The 20,009-nt window shown below is 37.8% G+C and overlaps 2 protein-coding genes and 1 non-coding gene across 10 annotated transcripts in view; all 3 read left to right on the top strand.

Moving 5' to 3' along the window:
* LOC145693651 (uncharacterized) overlaps positions 1-20,009 on the top strand; it is a 226,476-nt gene that overhangs the window by 110,875 nt on the left and 95,592 nt on the right. The gene's annotated exons all lie outside the window — the stretch shown is intronic.
* Positions 5,272-5,353, top strand: TRNAL-AAG (transfer RNA leucine (anticodon AAG)). Its single transcript has one exon. It is a non-coding gene; the product is annotated as a tRNA-Leu (tRNA).
* LOC145693650 (uncharacterized) overlaps positions 18,417-20,009 on the top strand; it is a 363,723-nt gene continuing 362,130 nt past the window's right edge. For 5 of the 8 annotated variants that reach the window (XR_014132812.1, XM_081769862.1, XM_081769860.1 and 2 more), the window contains exon 1: positions 18,424-18,804. The gene's annotated coding sequence lies outside the window, so the exon portion shown is untranslated. Of the gene's footprint in view, positions 18,805-20,009 lie in introns of all 8 variants that reach the window. The other 3 variants (XM_081769857.1, XM_081769856.1, XM_081769858.1) reach the window with 3 other exon arrangements.

Below are 20,009 nucleotides of genomic sequence, written 5' to 3'. Positions count from 1 at the left end.
GACGTGGAATCGAGAAACTGGCAGAAAAGTAGCTGTCAATAGTATTAACCTACTTTCACTGTACTGTAATAAATACAGGTATGAAGTATACCAGAATATTGCAGGCCTTATGACTTGTCCTTGTATCATCGCTTTTAACCCTTTTATGATTTCCAGTTTTTGAGGTAAACTTTAGACTTTCACTCAAACAGCTACTGCTTCCTTACTATTTATGGTAGGATGGTAGGATCATGATTTATACCCCTGTTTTATATAGAATACAGCAACCTTTCTAACGGTATTTATCTGTATTATACAGCAGAAACGGGAAAATTGGGGAAAACCGGGAATGTTTTCGAAAAAAAATTCAATACTTTTGCGTCCTTCTGGCCCGGGCCTGGGTTCATGTAGGGATCTGAAAATCAGTTGAAAAATACATAATTATATACACAATGCGTGTGCAAAATATCAATCACATACCTTAAAACAAAGGGTGAGAAAATGTTTTGAAAATCTGAAGGTGATGCACTTCATATATATATTCTAAAAATTTCCTACAACATTGCTATTTACCATAGGATAATGGTTCATACCTCATTCTCTTCAGAATAAAGCAACCTTTCAAAGGATACCACTCGCATGCCCATATCATGCACCAAAAACGGGAACTTACTTAAAATCCGGGAAATTTTCCGAAAAATCCCCTTTTCGGAAAATTTGAGCCCCTCTAGCCCGGGTCAGGGTTGATGTAAACATCCGAATATCACCTGAGCAATACTTAGAGGTATTTTTACAATGCGTGTACAAAATTTTGATCTAATGTCTTGAAAAATAAGAACGGGAGAATTTTTCAAAATTTGGCCGAAGGTAAAAAATATATAGATACATAAATTTATATACATAGTGCATAATATAAAAATTTCCTCCAACATTATTATTTGGCCTAGAATCATAGTTCCAACAGTACCATTCACATGCCCGTATCATACACCTAAACCGGAAAATTTGGGAAAAACCGGAATTTTTTCTGAAAAAATCATACCCTCGAAACATTTGCACTACTCAGGCTCGGCCCGGATTCACGTACAAATAAAAAAAAAAAAAAAAAAATCCGTATGCAAGATTTCAATCTGACATCTTGAAACCTAAGGGTGTGAAAATTTTTGAAATTTGCCTTAAGAAAAAAATGTCACTCCCCTCCTCTCCCCCACTTGGCGCCGCCAAGTAGACCATCCGGTTCCAAAACGCATCTGGGGTGTTCTTTGGTCCATGCTTGGCTTGAGCAATAAAATAAAATAAAATAAAATAAAATGAAAACTTGTTCAATATGTGTTATATGAGTTTCATAAGCGTTTAGTACAACACTACGTTACGGTAACTTTTGTTACCATAAATCCTAAAAAAGTTAATTAAGTAATATGAAACTCTTAATATACTGTATATCTATATATCAATAATAGAAATGATACTTAGAACTTATCACATTATTTCGCTCTTTGACGAATTTAGTTTTTGCTGCGACTCTCCCCAACATATCTCTGGATTCTAAAAATGTTTTTCCCATCGTTCGATACATTGCAGCACCGGAGAGAGAGAGACTGGATGGACGAATTGGGAACACGTTGATTGTAAAACTTTTTGTGTGTACTCGAAATGAGAATGAGCCCACTGACAGCTACAATGAATTTGTTCTAAGCAGAGTTCAAAGACTGCCAATGTTTTCAATGTATGCATAACAGTTTATACAGGAAAGTATTTACATTTTCAACTGCATGGACACACCCTTCTTTATGTGCACATAAACACAATGTGCGAATGTTTGGTATTTAGGTCTGCCCAGCCATTTTACAATGGATGTGTTGTTTGCTGTAATATAAACTTACAACACTATTGTAGACATCCAGCAAGCAAACACAAATCTATGCAAGTGGCGGTGAAGTGGAACGTAACATTTCGTATAAATTTTGTTTTGGAAAACCTTACAAAATGATTTACGCTGAAATCCGTTTAAATGGTCACCTTTGGTTCCACGGAGAATGGTCATTTATACGAGTAGCCAAATATTTGCCAATACAAAATATCAAACAAATATATGCTAAAAGTTAGCCATTCTTGGTTCGCAATCGGAAGGTTTCGGCTTCAAATGTCCAATCGAATTTTTCCAGTGGTGTGGCCCCGCGTAGTGTAGTCGCTAACACCCTCGCCTTTGCTGTGAGTTGTCCCAGGGTCGATTCTAAATCGGAAATATATAAAAACTTGCTGAGGCCAGTTATTCTATGTGAGGTTTTCCTGAGGTTTACTTATTCACCAAGCAAATGCCGGGATAATACCTCGCATAATGGTCTCAGACTGCTTCCTCCCTCCCCAATTCCTCGAGCAGTGTAATCGCCGGGGGATTTCATTCCTCATACGTGATAGGCTAATATGACTATAACTGCCGTAAGCCCTGAACTCTTAACCCTTTAGCGCGCAGCTTTGCATATATATGCAAAGTTTACTTTGAAATTGTGTTGCACTATGTAGTTTCTAGTTCGGACATAGGAAAACAGCCTTGCGTATTAGCCAGTGGCGTATTTACGATTTTGTTTCGGAGGGGGCTTTGCTAACTTTCGGGGGGGGGGGCTTTGCCTGAAAATATGAACATTCTGCAAGATATTTCATATACTTTACTATAGTAAGTAAGATTTCGGGGGGGGATTAAGCCCGGAAGCCCCCCCTAAATACGCCACTGGTATTAGCTAAGATGTCCTTTCACTAATTGTTCTGAATTTCCCGCTAGATGTCATAGTAAGCCAGCGTTAGTCTCTTTGTATAACTTGCTGCACGCGGAGTTGTCATCTTGTCATCTTCGAGCTTTCTTTACTCGTTTAGGTAAACACGTTTTGAACTGTTGATTTTTTCTATGTTAGACAAAAGTGTAATGGATGCAGAAGTGCAAGTAAGCTGACATTCGTCGCGTTTTATTGGTTCTATCTAGTTTTAGTGGACTTTGCATATGTCAAACCTGATATACCGTGGTGGAGAACCTTATTCCCCAAAGCAAAACCTGAAATGATGGTGTCCTTAGTTCGATCCCTAGTCGTGTGAGTTTGTGTTAAACATCGTGTTCATGGGTTTTCTCCGAGTTAACCTATTTCCTCGCACATCCTTATTCTACCAATTAGTTCATAATCATCTGTCTGAGCTTACAGAGCTTAGCCGTAAACGTAAACTAGAATCGTTTATAATCAGGGCTGGGTTAACCCATCTGCAGACCCGAGGCTAGAAAGAAATATATATGGCTCCTGCTGACTTCAACTAACCCATTTCTGTGAAAGTACAGTAGGAAAGTCAAGAGTCTTCATCCCGGCGAAATTAAAATACCGCTAATTTTACAGTAATTATGTGGTATCTTCAAATAGATAAAAGATAATCGAAAAGTGGAACAAGAGCACCCTAGAGAATATTATTTTACATGAGAAACCGTTATCACGACTCACTTATCTGCTTTCGATTTCGAGCCATTTTGAAAATCGGCATTTATTTTCGCGTTTCTAAACGGCTGAAAATGGAAAGCCACTAGGTGACTTGTGATAACGGTACCTCACGCAAAATAATATTGTCTAGGGCGCTCGTGTTCCATATTTCAATTATCTTTTATCTATTTGAAGATATCACGTAATTACTGTTAAATTGACGGTATTTTAATTTCGCCGGGATGAAGACTCTTAAGGAATTATGTCTCATACTTTTGGTCATATTATATTTTATAATGATGATTATATCGTCATGATTATTTTTTAGATAGTCAGTTGAGATTTTGATCAGAGTAAAGGCCCCTGTCTACCGCCCTCCCAAGCCCTTCTTAAACCGGCCCTGTTTACAATTATCAATAGAAGCGTCATTTCGAATAAAATAAAATGAAATTTCTCGCTTTATTCCTTGTACTTTAAAGGAGACGGACAATTAACGAAAATGAACAATTATGAAAGGATAGGGGGAATGAGGATGCGGGAGAAAAGTGGTTGAACCTCGAGAGAATCCATGGACATGATGTTGTCAACCACTAACTCACATAGCCTGAGATCGAACCAGGGATTTTGACCACCAGAGGTGTGCACTCTACCACTGTGCCTTCCGATTGTAGTCTAAGCTTATTCCGAAAGCTGTATCTGAGAGTTCGTATAATATACATATGTCGTTCAATATAGTGGTTCTCAACGTGAGCCTTAACTCTTTTAAGAACTTGGGTTTTTGGGGTATGTTTTAGACTTTCAGTCAAGCAGCCAGTGCATCGTCACTATTTATCCTAGGATCATGGTTCATACCTCATTCTCTTCAGATAGAGCAGGCTTTCAAATGGTACTCCTTACATGCAAATACCATATACCAGGAGAGGGAAAAATTGAGGGGAAAGGGGAAATTTTTGGGAAATTTTGTTGTCACACTTTGGGCCCCTCTGGACCCCCTGTTTTAATGCAGAGGTCTGAAAAAAAAAATCTGATAAATACTACTCCGTGAACTGAATGTTTAGGCAAAATTTCTATCTTCTAGGTGCAAAAGTAAGCCCGCCAAAAAATAATGAAAATAATCCCAACAAAATAAAATATGGTTTAAAGTTATGACGTTATCACTTCCTATGTCTCGACGCATGAAGGCATGAAACCATACGTAACATGTACTACAATGCCTCTAGACTTGAAAAACGAACAAACAAGAAAAAAAAAAAAAAACGGACGAAAAAGCTCAAATAGGAGAGTTATAGCGCAAAGTACCATAGAACACCCGTATGGTACAAATTGTTCCAAAGATCTTAAAAAGGGCGATAGACTATTTAGGGAGCGTTAGATGGAAGGAATATAAGGGAAAAGATGGCTAATGTAAGACAAATCATAGAAACAAATTTTTCTTTTACTTCATATGTATAGTATATGTATATACTGTATATACAGTATATTCATTCTTCAAGGCTAATTTTAAGAATTTAAACCGTTTTCTGGTTCTCAGACTGGTGCTATACCCAAGTCTTATGACCAGCCTTGTTATAAATGAATTAGGTTAAGATGACGGAGGGCCTTCAAGACAATCGTATTCAATTTCCGAAAGTTCAATTTGCATCGCAGAAAATGCAAAAGTGTTTAGGGCTTTGTAGAACTTTTAATTTTACAAGAAGTAAAGGCTAATGGATACTAAACGTTGCAATCAGCATTAGAACAACGGAATGGCAAAGAGCCAGGAAAAAATACCTTGGCGTTTTTAGATTTAATTAGTGTCTCTCAGACTCTTACAGCTTTTCAGGGAGTGTGGGTACATGGTAGCGTGGCCGAGCGGTCTAAGGCGCTGGTTTAAGGCACCAGTCTCTTCGGGGACGTGGGTTCGAATCCCACCGCTGCCATAAACTTTTAAAGTAATTAATTTTTCCATGAAATAGTTTAACTATTACTTCTCTTACATTATAAATGGTTACTAATAAAAGATAGAGTGGATGGAAGAAGTTGGGGAATGAAAATTCTGGAAGAAAAAGTGAATGCCATATTGACCATTGCAGTATCATGTGGTCTAGCTCGAATTAGTGATGACTAGAGACCGGATTTTAAGGTACAAAAATATGGTAAGAAAAAGGTACGTAATAAAAAGGGGCTGAAAAATCATTAAAAGAAGGTGATAGTAGGATATTTTTTATTAAGCGCTATAGTATACAGTTAAATGAATATTCATTACACCAGCAAATATTTTTAAAATCTTGGCTCTAAAAATTTGACATAAATTGCAATATTGTTTTATTTAATCTCAAACTTGTACAACATTCAACATTCTCGTCTTAAAATTGTGGTTAAAACTAACTCGATTTTTTTTTCCTTTTTAAGGAATATTGTGGCTTGAAAAACCGTTAGATACTACTAGGTTTTCAGAAACTGGTCACATTTGATTATGCACAATATTTCTGTTTCCGAATGTTAGTTTCTGTCGCTTGGTGCTCAGGAAATACTTGTATGTGAATAAACTTCGCTCGACATGAATGGAAACCAGTGTGCATTTCTTGTAAGCACACGGACGGGAAATTTAGTTGGCGTTGCAAAGGTTTCTACGTCCGGATTGTTTCGCAAATTCAGTTCAAATTTGTCTGTAGAAAATCCGTCAAGATTACGTCTAAATTTAAAGAATATTATGTGTAAACCAGATTGAAAATAAAACATATTGTTCTGTCCATTGAAAAAAATAGGAAAAAGGAACAATAAAGGTGTTGAAGGTTGAAGGTTATTAATCTTGCAAAAAAGGTGCAACATTCACGAAAAAGGTGCAACAAAGTGCGTTCATTTCAGTTCGTTTTATGCCCAAAATACATATTTTGAACTTTAGTTATTATAACAACTACATTTTTAGAGGGGCCGCGGTGGTTCAGTGGTAAAGCGTTCACCTCTGGTGCTCGCGGTTCCGGGTTCGATCCCAGTCCCCTAAGTGAACTTTGTGGTGGACAAACACCGTGTGCGTGGGTCTTCTCGGGGTTCTCCCCTTTCCTCCCATTTTCTTCATTACACCATTTCATTCATCACTCATCATCATCGTCTCCTTTAGCCTAACCGGCATAACCGTGGGACGTGAAACTCAAAAATTTCATTTATACATTTTTAGAAAAGGTGCTGCACCTTAAAATCCGCTCTCTAGTGATCACAATAAAAACGAGCTTTCTACTACGGAGTTATCGCGATACTTTATTTATTTTAGACTTCCAAACTCTGCTATGTGTAGGTAACGGAAACCTTCTAGAACGGTTATCTGTCAACCTGTCAGCGGAACAGAGCAAAAAACGGTAAGAGATATAGGTGTTTTCTTTTAATTGATTCAATGTCACAAGAATAGATTACATTATCCCTCTATTCAAACCGGAAGTGGTAGAATTAACCATTTCCGGTTTCAGGTTTGATCACCATTGAACAGAAACGTTAAGAGTCTTCACTACAGGGAAATTAAACTACCGCTTATTTTAAAGTTTTTTTTTTCTGTAATATCTTCAAAACAAATAAAAATATTCGAAAAGCAGAAACGTAGTGAACTAGACAATTCGATTTTGCATGTGATACCGTTATCACAAGTCATCTATCTGCTTTCGATTTGTAACTCTAAATGGATTTAGCTTTTTTTTTTTTTTTTTTTTTTTTTTTTTTTTTTTTTTTTTTTTGCGGATTCTGTAAATAGCGGCATACGTGCCAAAAGCAGACAGGTGAGTTGTGGTAAAGGTATTACATGCAAAATCGTATTGTCTAGTTTACTACGATTTTGCTTTTCAAATATTTTTATTTGTTTTGAAGATATTACAGAAAAAACTCTAAAATTAGCGATAGTTTAATTTCGCTGTAGTGAAGACTCTTTAACAGATAGCGACAATCTGCTTTCTGGAATTGATTCAGTGTTCGATGAAAAGGTACCATCTTCACTCCCATATTTCTGCTAAAACCGGAAGCGGTGGGAATTAACCATTTCCGTTTTCAACACTGATCGCCATAGGGCAAAATCCTTAGGAGATAATGAGAAACACTTCACCGTTCTAGAGAATACGTTCTGTAAATGAAATGAAATCTTTGAGTTTTACGTCCCACAGTTATGCCGGTTAGGCTAAAGGAAACGGTGATAATGAGAAACGAATGAAATAGTGCAATGAAGAAAGTGGGAGGAACGGGAGAACCCCGTGAAAACCCACGTACACGGTGTTTGTCCACCTCAGAGTTCACTTGGCGGTAGCAGGGTTTGAACCCGGAACCCCAAGCATCAGAGGTGAACTCTCCACAACTGAGCCACCACGGCCCAGAATAAGTTCTGTGTTGTCCGTTGTGACGATGGTTCTTCAGAGACTTGGTATTTAGTCAATTAACGAACATATTTGTGTGGTTGTTGTTCACAGCTTCTAAATGTTGCGAATTGAAGTGAACCGAACTGTTTAAATATCGCTCGATATAATTTTTCTGTGGAATTTTCAGGAGGAATGTGAACATTTTCACAGACTGTTATGGACCTAGGCATCAGATGGTATTACTGCGCTAATGCTGTTCGAAGGCTCATGATTGTTGTTGAATACGAGTGCAAAAGTAATCATTATAATTTTTTACATTACATGTAAGTTTCCCGGGGTGAACCGAGGGTCGCAGAAAAATGACTTAAGAGTCCCTATCACTACGAAATTAAAATACCACTAATTTTACAGTAATTATGTGACATCTTCAAATAGATAAAAGATAATCGAAAAGTGGATCAAAACCTCCCTAGACGACGTTATTTTGCATGAGGTAGCGTTATCACGAGTCACCTAGTAGCTTTGCGTTTGCAGTTATTTAGAAACGCGAAAATAAATGCCGATTTTCTAAATGGCTGGAAATCGAAAACAGATAAGTGAGTCTTGATAACGGTATCTCACGAAAAATAATATTGTCTAGGGAGGTCTTTTTCCACTTTTCGATTATTTTTTTTCTATTTGAAGATATCGCATAATTACTGTAAAATTAGCGGTATTTTAATTTCGCAGTGATGAGGCCTCTTAATTGCCGCGAATTTGATATGACTGGACTAGAGACTTTCGAAATATGATTGTGCAGAAGAATGAAAAAATGGGTTGGGTCGAACTGCAAACGAATGAGGAAGCATAGGACAGGTCAAAGTGATTGACCTGGTTTCAGAAATCTATTCTGTGAAACCTAATAAACGTATGTTATTGTGAGAGATACGCTTCGAAAGATTAACTTTGAAAGTTTAATTTCCACGCAGTGTTTCCACTTTCTACCGAAAAGAACCAGCAACGAACATGACACGAATTGTTGATATTGAGCACAACATGCTACAGAAAGTTTGGCAGGAGATCAGTATTGCGAATTTAGGAATTTTGTCGCTAAATGTAACGATTTGATAATATATTCTAGAGACAAGATTTCTTTCGTTTACTATTGTTAAACTAAGGATTTAGCGATTTTTGAAATGTCGTACAGCGAATAAATTATCATTATTTCCATTACAAATAAGGTTTCTAGCGACTTTTCGCAGTACGTTTAGTGACATTATTGTTAACGTTGTTGGCAACCCTGCAGGAGATAAGACTATCGGCTTGATGTGTGCTGCATTATGAGAGATACTCACATAGAACACATTGTGGTGGACAAACACCGTGTGCGTGGGTTTTCTCGGGGTTCTCCCGTTTCCTCCCACTTTCTTCATTCCACCATTTCATTTATTACTCATCATCACCGTCTCCTTTAGTCTAACCTGCATAAACGTGGGACGTAAAACTCAAGGATTCCTTTTTTTTTCACATAGAACACATTTGTAAGTAAACTTTGACAGTTTGAAGTTTACCTTTCTTAGTGCATGTCTTACAATAATAACATATGATTATTAGATTTCACAATAAATTTGTCCATCATTTTGACATGAATTGTATTTGGAATAGTAAAGAAGGAAAGAACAATTTTATATGTGATTAAGGTGATCACTAGGTGTTCTCAGTGCTATGCTTGAATAGTGCGTCGTTGCCAGGTAGTGCCAATTAATAAAGGACGTAATCATGGAATTCTGCTTGAATACTTTCTGGAAAAATTAGTTTTCGACCCTTTCTGCAATTCACAGCTAAGTTCCGCTTCTCGAATTGCAACACTACAATCCAGGAATTAACCGTGCAAGTTGGCAACAACGCATTATGGCGTTCAGCGCAACTTTCTTCTCAAAATCTATTTCCTTAAATGTAAATTAATATTTAAATAAAATGTGAAACATAATACTAAAAACGGTCAAACAATATATCTATTTCGTAATAAGATCGTTATTTTTAATGTACTTCAAACATTCAAATAAACATTTCATAAAATTGAGCACTTCTAGTAAGATCTAACAGCAAGTGCCATCTTGTGAGCTCATTGTAAAACGAATCAAATATTTTCCTTTATTTATTACCTTTTTCAATATTAGAAGACACAACCAAATGAATTAGTGTCTTGTGTTGTAGCTGAAACATAACTTTATCTTATAGTACAATATTTATAATATGTAACTTTTCATTGCGCAGTAGTTAAGGGAATGAACTAAAATATGTACTGACTTCCGGGTGGTGATCCACTTTATAAAGAGGAAGAGAAACTAATTTGGACATTGGCTGAGAAGGAACTGCATAATGAGGGATGAGATGATGGTAGAAATGATGGACTCTCTTAAAACAGAAAATGGTTAGCCAAGGACCGTGGTGAATGAAAACTATTGATTTTATAGCAAGTGAAGTGCTATAACGGCAGAATACTATAATAGTCCTGATATTCATAATCAAACTTGGGACAACGCACATGAAAATCATGAGCAGTAGCCAATCCTTTGTATAAGAGCGCATACTTTCGTGAAAATATGTTGTACTCGTATCAACACATTCTAATGTTAGGGCGACCAGATTCTGACAAGCGAAAAGTAGGACACAAAGCTAATAATAGTATATAATAGCTGGCAATACACATGTCCATACTTCATTAATGTTAACCTTATATTAATCAATCATTTTTGTCAAAGAGAAAAATACTGAACAAAAGTATTGAACTAATTCAATACAACTCCAAATGCTTCGATGAATGACAACGTGGTCAAGGGCACCGATTTCTCTGTAAATTTGGGGGAGCCCATTCAGATGCAGAAGGTATATATGTGAGGATTTTAAGACAAATTGCATTCAAATTATGCCAATTATTGTATATTCATAAATACAATAGAGGGCCCACATGAGCTTTGGTAAGCCCGGGCCCCCGGCCCCCAGGATCGGCGCCCTTGAACGTGGTTTATTTTTGTGAACGTGCAGTAAAACTTCGTGTAGGGCTAAAGAGTTTTTTTTTTGGGGGGGGAGGTCGATTTTCTGAGCGTGGTATTATTTAGAGGAATGAGATAAAATTTAGATCGGCACGAGGGAACTTTAGCATCACTGTAATAACTAAGTTGAAAAAGAAACTTTTCCTACTTTATCGATATCTCAACAAACTCTTCTCAGTAAAAACAAGATATTGCGAAACAATGGTTTGTTGATTGTTCTCCTTCCCTAATCTTTCAACGAGTGAAGTGGTTCATCATTCAGGAAAAGAGTCTCTGTGATTCAAATGTTGTGAAGAAAGAATGAAACATTAAAATATTGCAAATAAGTTAACTCAGGACATTTCGCAGGATATTTTATAAAAGAAGGACATTTCTTGATTTTTTAGGCGTCTTTCTAAGACGCAGGACAGCTCTTTGAAAAGCAGCACTGTACTGCGACAGTCAGTACGTCTGGCACAGGTCTGCACGAGCTCGGGCCAAGCCCGCGGGCCGGACTCGAGCCTAGAAAGCAGATGTCACTTCGAAACCGTAAATTTTTAAATATACAACCATACTTCTCGGGCCCTTTCGGGCCTAACTTTGTAAATACACTGTACAAACGATGTTTATTAGACCGCTCTTTCTGGAAAACTTTTAAAGCACAACTACACAATTAAATCTCTAATTGTTGTAAATAGAAATACAATTTTGCGTTATTTATTAAGTTTCTGTAATTCAGGCTTATTTCAGGCTTATTTGATTATCAGGCGAGCTCGGGCCTAAATGCTAAGACATATTACGGACTCGGGACGAGCTTCACATTATAAATTCACGGGCCGGGCCGGGTCTGGACTACAAAATTCCGGCCCGTGCAGACCTCTAACGTCTGGCCACCCTGTGTAATGTACTCCCCCAAGTTTTCTACAATGTTTCTGCTGACTAAAAAAACTAATGCTCTTATTTCTGTCAACTGGCTAGTTACAAAAAATCTGTTGTTCCTCAAACAAAATTTAGATAAATTCTAATTAAATCTCTGAAGAAAAGTTAGAAAAAAATCCTAATGCTTTACACAAGTAAAAAATTACAAACATTGTAATGTTTTCCCTAAGATAAAGTTGCGAAAATTCTATTGTATCCCCAAGACAAATTTATGTATATATAAAAATATCTCCTCTAAATAAAAATAGTAAAAATTCTATAGTACATCCAAGTAAAAAGTCATAGCAATTATAATGCGTACTCAAAAGAAAAGTGATAATCTCTCTCAAGTGATACTAGATACTGTTCTTTCGAAATAATGAGAATTCTGATGCCTTCTGATAAACTTTGTTGTGTACAGAAGCTCTATGCTTTTAACTCTAATACTATTTTATTTATTTTTTTACTTTAGTGTCCCATAGTTATGCCTTTTAGGCTCAAGGGGGCGCATGATTAATGAAAATGAATTAAATGAGTCTGAAATTAAATTTTTGTGTTCTCCCGCCAGAAATCGAACCAGGGACCACATGCATCAAAGACACACGATCTAAACGATAGACCTACGGGAAGGGTGCTTTCAGCTGTGATTCCTAAAAGTTTATATAAAAAATGCTTCAAACTCCTACATTTCCAATTGTTATGAATCGTGTGATACGTTTTCAGTACATATTTTTCAAGGTTGTGTGCAATTGTTAAGAGTTTTTCGGTAAAACCAAGAATATGACTGCATATAGCCAGTGCTCTGCCTTTAGAACTGTTTGTACTAACATTTTTGGAATTTCGGGGGATTCGCAACGCTACTAGACTAGATTGGTTGGTTAGTTTGCAGTTTATCTAAGGATGAGGAGGTATAGTAACATAACGTAGTGTCCGAACCAAGGGCGCCGATCCTGGGGGGCCTGGGGCCCACAAAGCTCATGTGGGCCCCATGTATTTTTATGAATATATATTTTTGTATGTATTTTTTATTGTTATGGGCCCCCCCTCCAAAGTTACAGGGAAATCGGCACCCTCGGTCCGAACTATATGACTTTCTGTCGGGAATCAAATCCGCGTCTGTCGCACAAAACAGTAGCGTTGCTAAGAATCTTGAGCGGGCCAATGAGAAGATCGTTTGTGTTTAACATGCTTTGTTAAAAAAAAAAAAAAAAAAAAAAAACTTTATCGAAGTACCTTGGTCTCGTGTACTTCAGTTAGACAAAGTGACGATAATTTTCAGTACAAAGAAAGACTGATAATGTAATTTTATAAGGAACACTATCCTTTGTATGGTTGAGGTCCCCCCCCCCAGACCCCTGCGGTTGCTCGGCATACGGCCTTACAGTGACTTTTTTTTTGCTAACTACCATTTTTATTTTTTGTTACAACGCCTTTTCATTTTTCTCTACGATCAATAGTAAGAAAGTTACATACGTTTTCAATTTTGAAACGGCCGCCATTTTGAAAGAAGATTGGAATAATGGAGCAGACACACAAATGAAATGAAGTACTCTACCACCCAAATGCATATGTCATGTATTATCTTGGTACGGTCGAAAATTGCGAACGCTGTCACATCAACAATATCTGATACATATATAACTCTACCCTCTTTATATAAAACATTTCGGACTTTTCCTGTTGGTTACATCACAAACCCTAAAACATCACAAAATTTCAATATCCCGCAGCTCAGGGTTTGAAAAACACCCGGGCTTTTATGAAAAAGCCCAACCCACCTGGGCCCATATGGGTTTTTTCGGGTATTTTCGGGTTTAATTGGGTTTTTTCGGGTTTAATCGGGTTTTTTCGAAATATTTCAATGTCTTTGGGGTAAAAGTGTTAAAATGTGATTTATATTTCAAGATTGTCATTGTCACAACTTGCAACAATTTTCTACTCACTGCTGTTTTGAAAAAAATGGCCGCTATTTTGAAATTTTACATTCGATCGCCGAGAAAATCTATACAGCAAATTTACCATATCTCGTGCTTCCACCGTCAAAATTTCAACTTAAAAGACTGAAAATTGCGCTTCCTAGCGTGGATACTAGCTGTTTTGAAAAAATGGCCGCCATTTTGATATTTACGTTGGTATGCCGCCAAAATCTATACAGGTAATTTAGAGTGTCTCGTGCTTGTACTCTGAAAATTTTATAAGGAGAAATAAAATGTCCAAAGGTATTTCAGGCAAAGGCGGACGGACAGTAACTAGTGAATGGTGAACTTAAAAGACCGAAAGTTGTACCCTGTAGTGTGTGTGATAGAGGGAAACAAACGAGTTGAGTTGATTTTGTGTTTAACGTCCCTTTCAGTAGCGAGTCTATATGAGACGGGACCTACTGATTAACGTGGAATCCGAACCACATGAGCTCCCTCCGGGAAGCAAACCCGGGTCTCACGCCGAAGACGCGTACACTAACCGCATAGCCATGAAGGAGCTCGGCAGACAAACGAACAAATGTAGATCAAGTCATCCAGAAGCCTGACTGACGTTCGCCAAATATGAATACCAAAAGGGGTCTATTAATTTAAAACAAAGATACAATTCATGTTGTATGAAATAAACGTTACGTTTTAAAATGTCTTACATGAAATTAACATCTTCCAGCGTAAATAAACCTGCCATATTTTCTCCATGAGAATACGGGACACCTCAGATCCCCCCCCCCTTCCCTCAACTTTCCACACAATGCAATGAACTGTACAGTCTAGTTATGAACAAAAGCACAATAGGCCGCGGTGGCTCAGTGGTAGAGCGTTCACCTCTAGTGCATGGGGTTCCTAGTTCGATCCCAGATCGCGCCAAGTGAGCTTTGTGGTAGACAAACACCTTGTGCGTGGGTTTTCTCGGGATCCTCACGTTTCCTCCCACTTTCTTCATTCCGTCATTTCATTCATTTCTCATCATCACCATCACCTTGAGCATAGCAGGCATAACCGTGAGACTAAAACTAAACGATTTCATTTTATTTAATTTATTATTATTATTATTATTATTATTATTATTATTATTATTATTATTTTCAAGAATATAATAGGTGAAAGTTCACTAAGCAGCAGCTGCTTTTCTCTGTTCGTACCCTGCAATTAATTGTACAGTCTGAAGATGCCTAAAAACTTAAGATGTGCTATAAAAATGCTTTACAGGAAAACAATATGCAAATTATTTAAATCAGTGGTACAATATACCTTCAATATTCTTCGCGCGTGTAGCAATATTTATTTACATGGCTGTATTTGCCAAAATTACGTTCGTTCATCAGTTTAATCTGATGAAAAGCCGATTTTTCTCCCTCGTGTAATTGTCAGCACTTTACATTTTTCTAAGACCTGGACCTAAGCACAATTCTGTGCCCCTAGCCTCTGAAAAAGATTATAATTCTTGCTAACTTATCTAATGTGTTGCTGAAGAAAAGGTTAGTCATCTTCCCTGTGTTTGTAAATGTAGAAAAGTAGCTTTGCAAATTTCGCTCGCTATCAAGTCGAACAGGGTGATGTAATAACTTCCTCGAAACTGTTACTTGCAACAGCGTACTGTTCATTCACTAACTACAGGATTCCCAGCCAATGTCAGAATTTTTTGTTTTTCACTTTTCCAGGGCTCATAGTGGTCTGGTCTCTTGTAAATAGTTGAAAAGTGACCAAAAACACACGAAAAAGTGACCAAAATCTCATCATGCTCTTTTTTCATCTGTTAATTTCTCCATCACCTCTCTCTTTATTTGTTGTTTTGTTTCATCTTGTCTTCTTTACTTCTTCTTCTTCTTTACTTCCTTTCTTAGGTTTTCTAAGTATGCTTTGTAGTTACGGTAAGCAGACTTAGCAGATGTAAGAAGCTTCTGAGTAAGTGGAACCAGTTCTGGGCTACTTTGAATTTCTTCATCCTAGACATTATCTTTAACTTAGCAGAGTTCTCAAAGCCGTGAAATATTCAAATTCATACCTACTCTTAAGAACATACAAGAAGCATAATGACATTTCGTGACTTTTTCTTTACCAAATCATAAAATTTCGCAAAACTCTCAAGAGTGAATTTGGGTGCGAATTAGGTCGAATTTTCATCCATGCGATATAAGTGTGGTTTGCATGCAATTTGGTAGCGTCTAAAGCCGACCATAGACAATTTTGGTGGTAAATTTTGACGTTTCATAGAACAAAATTTTCCAATCTGTACTTACATTTGTACAGATAAAAAAAATCGTGACCCAAAAGCTAAATTTCGTGACTTTTTCGTGACTTCCGTGACCGATAGGCACCCTGATAACACAAGACGAACATGATGAACCACACAAATACACACACACACAACGTTGAGCGGAGCGTTAACTATTACGAGAAAAAAACGAAAGATTATTATGATAGAAGAAAGAATAGACACAGAAGGGTTCTCAACCCCACCTTGAGAGCTTAAGTATCCACCAACCATCCGCTGTGCTTTAGAAAGAATAAGCTGAAGTGAGAATAAAGCTGACTGTTTCACATGTGGCAGCAAGTACTGAAGCTTTCAAAAGAGTAATGAGTAACAAGTTTCTGTCTTTTTCCATTTATTTTTTAAATATTTTTCTTAGAAAACTGCCAATGCAAAACATAAATCACACGAAAAAGTCAATTTACCTCCCAAAAAAGTAACTTTTAGTTAAAAAAAAGTGACTCGCTATGAGCTCTGCTTTTCGAATAAGCTGATATTGATAGCAGAAATGGAACGGAGTTAAAATACGGGACATTTCCCTGTCCCAACTAAATTACGGAGACGTGGGACACTCAGGCCCAAAAGTACTAAAGTACTAAATTGCTTATTTTACTTCAAATAGGCTATAAGCTAATTCATACATTAATTTGTTCTATAACTATTTCAAGCTAAGGTAAGTTTAAAAAAAAAAAATCATTTAGTGCATTCAGAATTTTATAAAGGTATTATGTTGAATGTTGTTGTATACCTTAACGTGAAAGCCTCTAATTCGCCCAAGGAAAGTCTAAAATCTGATAAAAATCACTTACAATGTGATCACCTTAGTTGTACCAATAATATACTAACAAATAGGTCAAAAACCCAGGTGGGTTTTAAAGTGGGTTTTTTCAGGTGGGTCCAACCCGAAAAAACCCACCGGGTTTTTTCGGGCTGGGCCCATTTGGGCAAACCCTGCCGCAGCTGCTGGAAGTATCGGCACCTAAACAGTTTAGTAGGTGGAAGTAGTCCCATTTAAAATACAAGAGGTCTTTCCAGTTGCTCTGCCACTGTACTAAATGCGATATTGTTATTTGATTTGACTTGAGTTTAGAGGCTTTTTCAGGAGCAAAACTTTTGCTTAATGTGGGATCCGAAAAACATGAGGTCCCACTGAGAATCGAACCTTGGTACTTAGTGTTTCTTCCAGAAATGTTTTTATGGGGGGCACTACCTCCCCGGAGCTCTGAGAGTGCCACCTCCCGGAGAACACCAAAATAATACGTCTATAGTATAATAAATAGAATAGTACCAGGAGTCCCCCCCTGGAACATTTTTTTCTGAAAGAACGACTGTTCGTACTAAAGACGAAAATACTTACACTTAGCCAGAAGGGATCTGATCTCAATTACTGGATTTGTGGCCCCGCGTAGCTTAATCGCTAATGCTCTCGCGACTGGTCCTGGGTTCGCTTCACGAAGGGGACACTCGGTCCAAAAAGTGTAACAGCTTTTTTCATGCCATTTATCGTGAGTGAGGCTTTTCACATTCGCAGCATGCAAATGTCGGAATGATACGTAACATAATGGTCCCAAGTCGCTTCCTTCCTTTCCGAATTCTTTTTTCCTTCCCGATTCTCTGGATAGTGTGTTCGCTGAGGGACATCATCCCTCACACGTGACAAGCTTACATGGTCATAGCTGCCGAAAGATTAGAAATCGAATTCCTAATCCTAATCAACCATACTGAACTTGTCACGAAAGTTAAATATGATCTAAGTTTTACAGGGCCAGACTGGCTACTAGTTGGCCCCGGCGGCTGACTTATTGTGCTGGCTCCGAATTCTCAATCCCCCCAACCACGATTATTCCAAAGTTCACTGTTTTCCCGCAATAAGAGCACACTCTTATCTAAGATCATCCATGTGCAACAGCCGGCCCACGGGCCATATGCGGCCCGCCTAACCCTATCGTCCGACCCGTTGGTCAGTTATTGAAAACAATTTGAATTATAATTTTTCTTTTTCACAAAACCTATTAAGAGTGATCTGGAAATTGCCCATCGATTACACAGTGCGAAACGTGTTAATGCCCTTGAAGACAAGCACTTGGCAAACGCAGGTACTTGGGGGAAATTTCCCTCGGTATATGGATTGCTAGATGTATAACTTTGTTGGGCTTATACTGCAGTATATATTGCAAGTTTATCAGGATCACCTGCTTCAGAAATTGAACCCAGAACTTCAAGTCAAAGATCTATTATTTAATTTTTATATAATTTGAGAAAGAACATTAAACATTAATATATTGAAACTGTCCGATTTAGTGAGAATCTATCACACTTCTGGTTTGTTGTCTTCCCCCTCCCTCAGCCCAATTGTAAGAAAATACCTCGACGTTTCACGTTGTGTATTTTCCTTGTTATCGTATCCACTCGCTTAGTATGCATAACTCAGAGAGGATCTATAGCACACGCCGCGTCCCAGATCCTTCACACATTGCAGTATCGTTACGCCGAAGTTGGGCCGGGCTGTAACTCGTTGCTCCGGGCAACAAGACTCCAGCGGTTCCCGCGTTGTCCTCAAACAGACTTTGGAGCCGATACGAAACGAAACTCACGTGCTGTGTGGTGTGGTGTGGTGTCGGATCTCTCTCAATGACAGATCGGTGAGTTCAGTTCCTTTGCTGTGTGCAGCTGTTTCTGTTCATTGTGTATGTGTGTGTGGAATGAAATCGCATGGCAAAAAAGTCTTAGGATTTTGATTGTAGATCGTAGTGAAGAAATTTTCGTGTGTTTTTGGAGATGATGATGAAGATGAAGTGAAGCTTATTCTCACGTGATGACAACAGCACGGCCTCGAGTGTGTTTGACGCGAGATCACGTTTTCGAGATATAAACCACCCACTGCGTTACTCTGTGGTAAGTTGCATTCAAGTTCCATCCATCCGAGCACTAAAAAAACCCTGGAGATATGTAATTGAAGTTCGGGTGTTGTAAAATTTCTTTTGTATCAATTCTAATAGCTTAAATTAGCTATTGGGTTAGGTTAGTGAGCTTGAGCATGTGTTTTCTTAGCACACAGAATAGCATTGGCGAAAAGATTTTTGTTTTATCTGTGTGATAAGAATCTGCCTAATTTTATACGCATTCTTTTAAAAAACAATTACATATTTATTTTTGTATTTGGCTGATGTTAAATATTTGAATAATCTAAAGGAGAGAGGCTATTTTTGATGACCTTTAAAAGTTTTATGTGCCGCGCTTATGCCGGCTAAAGGAGACAGTGATGGTAAGAAGTGAATGAAATGGTAGAATGAAGAAAGTGGAAGGAAATGGGAGAAGCCCGAGAAAACCCACATGCACGGTGTTTGTTCACAACAAAGTTCACTTGGTGCGAGCTGGGATCAAACCAAGGACCTCGTGCACCATAGATGAACGTTCTACTACTGAGCCACCGCGACCCCTCGTTTGATGAACTTATGTAGTGGAATTGTGTGGGCTTTCTCAGGGTTCTCGTGCATCCTCCCACATTCTCATACTACCAATTATTTCAGAATCATTTACTTGGTTATTCGTCCAAGAGCATAAGAGTGAGACGTAAAACTCATTGGCAGGTCTAGAAAGTAAAAACGGGGGAACAGTCAGAACCCAAACTATGAAACGCGATGAGTTTACTAAAAATTTTTAAAAGTATATAAATAATAGCTTAAATTATTTTTGCCACTCAAAAAACTGGGGGGGGCTAGACTCCCCGGTCCCGGGCCAGATGCCCACTGGTACCGTAAAACTTGAAATTTTATTTCTTTTCATTTTGAGTGCAAGTGCGTAACAATCAAATTGTCTGAAACGATACACTTTGCTTTATCACAACAAAAATTCCTGTCAGAATTTCCCGGTACATTAGTTGTGAAAATTTAAAATAACACTTAATATTCTCTTTCGAAAGAATTGTGGACAACGCACCATTACGAACGTATTTTAAGGGAAATTCGTACCCTGTGAAGAGGTACCTCAGGGTACTAAGTGGTTAAATGGTGAACATTCGGACCTTGATTCCCAGCGGGAACTTAATGTGTTTCGGATGTTTCACAAAACAAACCATATTTGATTTCTGTGACATTATT

Source organism: Thermobia domestica, chromosome 8, assembly GCF_964235325.1.
Source record: "Thermobia domestica chromosome 8, izTheDome1.hap1.1, whole genome shotgun sequence".
Taxonomy (NCBI): Eukaryota; Metazoa; Arthropoda; class Insecta; order Zygentoma; family Lepismatidae; genus Thermobia; species Thermobia domestica.
Note: the sequence above shows the minus strand (reverse complement) of the source record. Positions and strands in the feature narration are given on the sequence as shown.